Consider the following 6,000-nt stretch of genomic DNA (forward strand, 5'->3'; position numbering starts at 1 on the left):
GTAATTATTTCCTCCCACTGAGGAAGGCTTCCATTTAGCTTTCTCTACCCCCCCCCTTATTAATTATCTAATTACAACCACATTCTCCAAGAGAGAGCAGCCTTTGACTTTCTGCCCAGGACCACTTAAAAAAGGCTTAAATATTTGGAGTGCTCTGAACTTTGAAAAGTAGTGTGTGTGTGTGTGTGTGTGTGTGTGTGTGGTATGCATGGGTTTCGGGGGAAATATGTCTTGGCCTTTTCAGACCCTTGCCTTGGTTCAGTAAATGTTCCTGGAGTTCTCTGAGGATATAGGCTGCTGGGGTGAAGCCTGGGGCTTGGGGTTGGGAGAGGGCTGGGGGTGAAGGAGCAGAACCACACATCCCCCTTACACACTGCTGTGTAGCATCAGACACCCACGCCCACAGGGACACACACGGACCCACGCACACAGATGCACACACCTACACAAAAACATGCACACTGACACTCCCATGGGAACACACACAGACCTACTCACGAGGAGGTACATGCTTAAATACACACACACACTGACAAACGGACCCACTCACGTGGATGTACACACAAACAAACATGCACATTAGCACTTCCATGGGAAAACACACACACGGATGCATACACTCACACAGAGACACACCTACACACTGACACTCCCACAGGGACACACACAGACCCACTCATGAGGATGGACATGCTTACACACACACACACAGACACATACACGGACCCACTCACATGGATGTACACACTCACAAACATACACACTATCACTTCCATGGGAAACACACACACACGGATGCACACACACACACACGTGCACACTGACACTCCCACAGGGACACACAGACTTCATGGATGCACATGCTCACAGAGACACACACACGCACACTGACACACACACAGACCACCTTACATGATGCACACACTCATACATGCAATTTACACAACTTGCACATGGACACACACTGACACTTCTGGACATTCTTTCCTACTCACACACTCTCACATTAGTGGGCACACTCACAGACGCAGACACACAATGTCACCGAGCACCACATCACACGTTCCTCCAGCTTCCACATGTGGCTTCCACATCCTGTCCCCAGTGCCTGGGGCCTCCCTGGACCTCCTTCCCTGCAGCAGAATCCTCATGGTGGCCCCTCTCCTGGCGGCTGCCTTGGGGAGCCCATGCCTGCCTCTGGGCCGACACCCACCCCTCCCACCACGCTCAGCCCCTCTCGGGGAGGAGGGTCTTGTCGTGCTGGTTTGCCCCTTAGCTGAGGGGAGCTCTCTAATAATTCTCGCTGAACACATTCTCGCTGAACACTGGCCTCCCACGAGCTCTGCCGGTCAATTGGCTATTCTCATGTTTGTGCCACGGGCATGGGAGTGAGTCCTAACATGGGCCAGGCCCTGTGGTGGGCAGCAAAGGTCCCGGGGCTCAGGGCAAATCTTCAGAGATCCTTGCTAGAGCTCAGGTCACCCGGCAGGACAGCAACACAGCTTGGGGGCTGCTGCAGGCTGGCCTGGGTGTGTGGCAGAAGCAGCCCTGGGGCGCGGTGCGGGGCCCACCTGTGTTCGCCACACCCCCGACCAAGGGCTGATGCCAGTGGTATGTCCCCTGCCCTGTGGGCCCCACTGCAGTGCCCCAAGACCTTGGGCTTATGACACCACATCCCTGTGCACCCTGGGTCTCAGACGCTGGCCCCGGCCACCTCCCAGCACCTTCTCTTTGAGCTTGGCGGGCACAGAGGGCGGTGCGGCATCGGGGTCTCCACCCCGGCTTCCTGGAGGACCTGGACTTTCCTCCTGCCTGGGTCTCCTTCCCCTGCAGGTGGGAACAAGGCTCTGGGTAGCGCCTGAGTGGGTTCTTCCTCCAAGGCGCTTGGGACAGCAGGTTGCAGCCCGGAGCTGCACCGAGCCTGGCACACCCACAGTTGGATTGGCCCACAAGTGCGCTTGGAAGTCTTTTGTGTGGCAGGAGGGGACCTTGTGGGGCTGGAAGAATTGTGTGTCTTGATCACAGTGGGGGGTGCAGGAAACAACACGCATGATGAAACTGCAGGAAGTACACATATGCCACTCACACGCAAACACACAATACACACACAAAAACACACACACTCCACATACCCACGTACACACATAAACACACACCATGCACCACACAAATATACCACATACTACACACACTCCCCACACTGTACATACACACCACATACACACCCATACCACACACAAACACACCACACCCCCACATGCAAACACACACCACATACACCACCACACACAAACACACATCACGCGGCACACAAACCACACACTACACACACATCCCACATTGCACATACACACCACATAGACACACACATACCACACAAACACACCACACCCCCACATACACACACACAAACACACACCACATACACCACACACCATACAAACATACCACACACTACATACACACACAAGCACACCACACTCCCATATACACACACAAACTCACGCCACATACACCACACACCATAAAAACATACAACACACACACAGACATACCACATACACATAGATAACATACCATACACACTGCCCACTATATACCACATATACATATCCCACACCACACATAACCCCCCACACAAACACACACCACATACACCACACATATCACACCCTACACACACACTTCACACTGTACATAGACGCCACATATACACACAAACACATACCACACACACAAACACACCACACCCCCACATACACACACAAACCACATACCCCACACACCACACAAACATACCACACATTACACACACTACACAAACATACCACATGCATACACATGTACCATGTACACTGCACACTATATACCACATATACATACTCCACACCACACGCACCCTCAACAACCCCCCACACACAAACACACACCACACGCACCCACACGAGTGATATATGAATAAGCTGTTGGTGTCTACTGGTGTAAGATGCTTGGGTGTGACGTGGTGACACCATTGTATGTGTGGTATATAACGTGGTATATCGTCTGTGTGGATATGTATGTAATATGTTTGTGCAGTGTGTGGGGTGTGTGTAGTATGCGGTGTGTTTGTGGTGTGTGGTATGTGTTTGTGTGTGCATGTGGGAGTGTGGTGTGTTTGTGTGTGTGGTATGTGTTTGCGTGTGTATGTGGTGTGTATGTACAGTGTAGGGTGGGTGTGTAGTGTGCGATATGTTTGTGTGGTGTGTGGTGTATGTGATGTGTTTGTGTGTATGTCGGGGTGTGGTGTGTTTGTGTGTGTGTATGTGGTGTGTATGTACAGTGCGGGGTGTGTGTGGTGTGTGTGTGTATGTGGGGGTGTGGTGTGTTTGTGTGGTGTGTGGTGTGTGTAGTGTGGTGTGTGTAGTGTGTTTGTGTGTGTACGTGGTTGTGTGGTGTGTTTGTGTGTGTGGTATGTGTATGTGGTGGGTATGTACAGTGTGGGGTGTATGGTAGTGTGTGGTATGTTTGCATGGTATGTATAGTGTGTGTGGTGTGTGTAGTGTGTGTGTGTACGTGGCAGTGTGGTGTGTTTGTGTGTGTGGTATGTGTATGTGATGTGTATGTACAGTGTGGGGTGTGTGTGTAGTATGCGGTATGTTTGTGTGATGTGTGGTGTATGTGGTGTGTGTTTGTATGTGCGGGTGTGGTGTGTTTGTGTGGTGTGTGGTGTGCCTAGTGTGGTGTGTCGTGTGTGTAGTGTGTGTGTACGTGGCAGTGTGGTGTGTTTGTGTGTGTGGTATGTGTATGTGGTGTGTATGTGCAGTGTGGGGTGTATGGTAGTGTGTGGTATGTTTGCGTGGTGTGTGTAGTGTGTGGTATGTTTGTGTGGGGTGTGTGTGTGTGTGTATGTGGGGATGGGGTGTGTTTGTGTGTGTGGTATGTGTATGTGGTGTGTATGTGCAGTGTGGGGTGTATGGTAGTGTGTGGTATGTTTGCATGGTGTGTATAGTGTGTGTGGTTGTGTAGTGTGTTTGTGTGTATACGTGGCAGTGTGGTGTGTTTGTGTGTGTGGTATGTGTATGTGGTGTGTATGTGCAGTGTGGGGTGTATGGTAGTGTGTGGTATGTTTGTGTGGTGTGTGTAGTGTGTGGTATGTTTGTGTGGTGTGTGTGTGTGTGTATGTGGGAGTGGGGTGTGTTTGTGGGTGTGGTATGTGTGGAAGCTGCATGAAAGGCACATGGGACATCTCTATGTTGTTTTTGCAACTTCCTGTGAATCTGTGTCAAAAGCACAAATTTTAAAGCAAGAATCCACCGTAGAGAGCTCCCCCCAGCGGCTGACCCATTTCTCTGCGTCGTCCTCCTGAAACACAGCCCTCTGCTGCCCAAAACCCCACAGCTCCCTCAGGCCTGGATAGGGCCAGTGTGCACATCTTGTCCCCAGGCAGCCTGTTCTGAGGGGCTCACCCACAGCCAGACAGCATTCACGGCCATGCCGAGCACTGGCCAGGGAGAGGCCTAGGGGCGGTGAGTGTGAGAGAGAGTGCACTCGGGGGCAGGAAAGGGCCCTGGGGGGTGGGAAAGGGTGCTCTGGGCTTGGCCTGGCCCTGGGGGCAGGGGTTGCAGAAGCTTGGGCTGGCCCCGTAGCAGTCACCTGTCCCGTGTCTTTTGGGAGGAGCGTTGAGTAGAACAGAGCCAGCTCTCTCAGGGCCTGCCCCGTGTCCCGTCCCACCCAGCCTTGGGACGGACGGTCTCAGGACGATCCTGCAGGATGCCGAGCGAGGCGGCCTTATCTCACCGTCTCCCTTCCTTATCTTCCAGGCTGTCCGTCGCGTCGGCAGCGCAAGTGGAATTGGGATGCATTCGAGTCTGTAACTTCTGAAACCTGAACAACCTCAGGAGGCCCTCACCTCTGCCCTCCACCAGCGTCGAGAGAGGGGACAGCAGTGACATCGGACAGAAGACCCGGGCTCCCGTCCTCCCCCAGGACGGTCCCCACATAGGAAGGGCACTCCCAGCCCTCTTGCTGGTGATGTTGTCATGGTCATCTTGTCTCTGTTGGGATTTTTCTTTTGGGTCTTATGTTTTGGGGGAGGCTTATTCTTTCTGAAAATGTCTAGATTCAGGAACACATTTACGAGGATTTGGATTTTGAATTTGTATTTCCCTCTAAGTGCCTTTTTTAATGTCTATTTTTTTAATAAAACAGAAATGCATTCTTGTACAATTCTGTTGAAACTGGACCAAGGCTCTCAGAAGAGGACCCCCGAGTTCCTTCCCCTCCCCCGAGCCTCTGCATGATTGTTTCAAGTCAGCCTGGAATTCTTATTTTCATGCCGCTATTCTTTTTCTTTCTCCATGATTTGCTCGGCTAGCCATTTAAAAAAAAAATATTCTCTGTTCAGTGTATATGTTGCTTGTTTGTTTTATTTATTGAGATATTTTTACGAGCTAAGTGACTGCAGCGTGGCTGTGTATCCTGCTCCCCACCCAGGAAAAATAAAGACCTTCCGCGCAGCCATGGTCTCCCCATCTCTGTTCTCATCTCCACTTCGCAGCTCCGGGCATGGCCTGAGAGAGTCAGAACAGGTCCCAGGAATCAGTATTGCTTCACTTTAAAAGGCACGAGAGAGGAGGTGAGACGTTTCATGCGGTGCATAATTGCAGAAATTTCTAGAAACTACCAACTCTAGCATGGTTGCCAGTGTGAACAGACCCGGGCCTGGGAGAGCAGAGGGGGCCTCAGCCCTTTCCCAGTGCCTAGTCCTCTGCTGCTCCCCAGCAGCCTCAGCACGAGAGACCATTGCTGTCACACCTATGCCCCACTCTTTTTTTTTTTTTTTTTTTTTTTGAGACGGAGTCTCTCTCTGTCGCCCGGGCTGGAGTGCAGTGGCCGGATCTCAGCTCACTGCAAGCTCCACCTCCCGGGTTTACGCCATTCTCCTGCCTCAGCCTCCCAAGTAGCTGGGACTACAGGCGCCCGCCACCTCGCCCGGCTAGTTTTTTGTATTTTTTTAGT

General features: G+C 51.8%; 1 protein-coding gene across 1 annotated transcript in view; it reads left to right on the forward strand.

Moving 5' to 3' along the window:
• The window catches only part of LOC105473809 (twist family bHLH transcription factor 2), a 61,252-nt gene extending 55,862 nt beyond the window's left edge, over positions 1-5,390 (forward strand). Inside the window, exon 2 of the mRNA XM_011727872.2 lies at positions 4,803-5,390. The gene's annotated coding sequence lies outside the window, so the exon portion shown is untranslated. The remainder of the gene's footprint in view (positions 1-4,802) is intronic.
• The last annotated feature ends 610 nt before the right edge of the window (positions 5,391-6,000 follow it).

The sequence above is a fragment of the Macaca nemestrina genome, chromosome 11, assembly GCF_043159975.1.
Source record: "Macaca nemestrina isolate mMacNem1 chromosome 11, mMacNem.hap1, whole genome shotgun sequence".
Taxonomy (NCBI): Eukaryota; Metazoa; Chordata; class Mammalia; order Primates; family Cercopithecidae; genus Macaca; species Macaca nemestrina.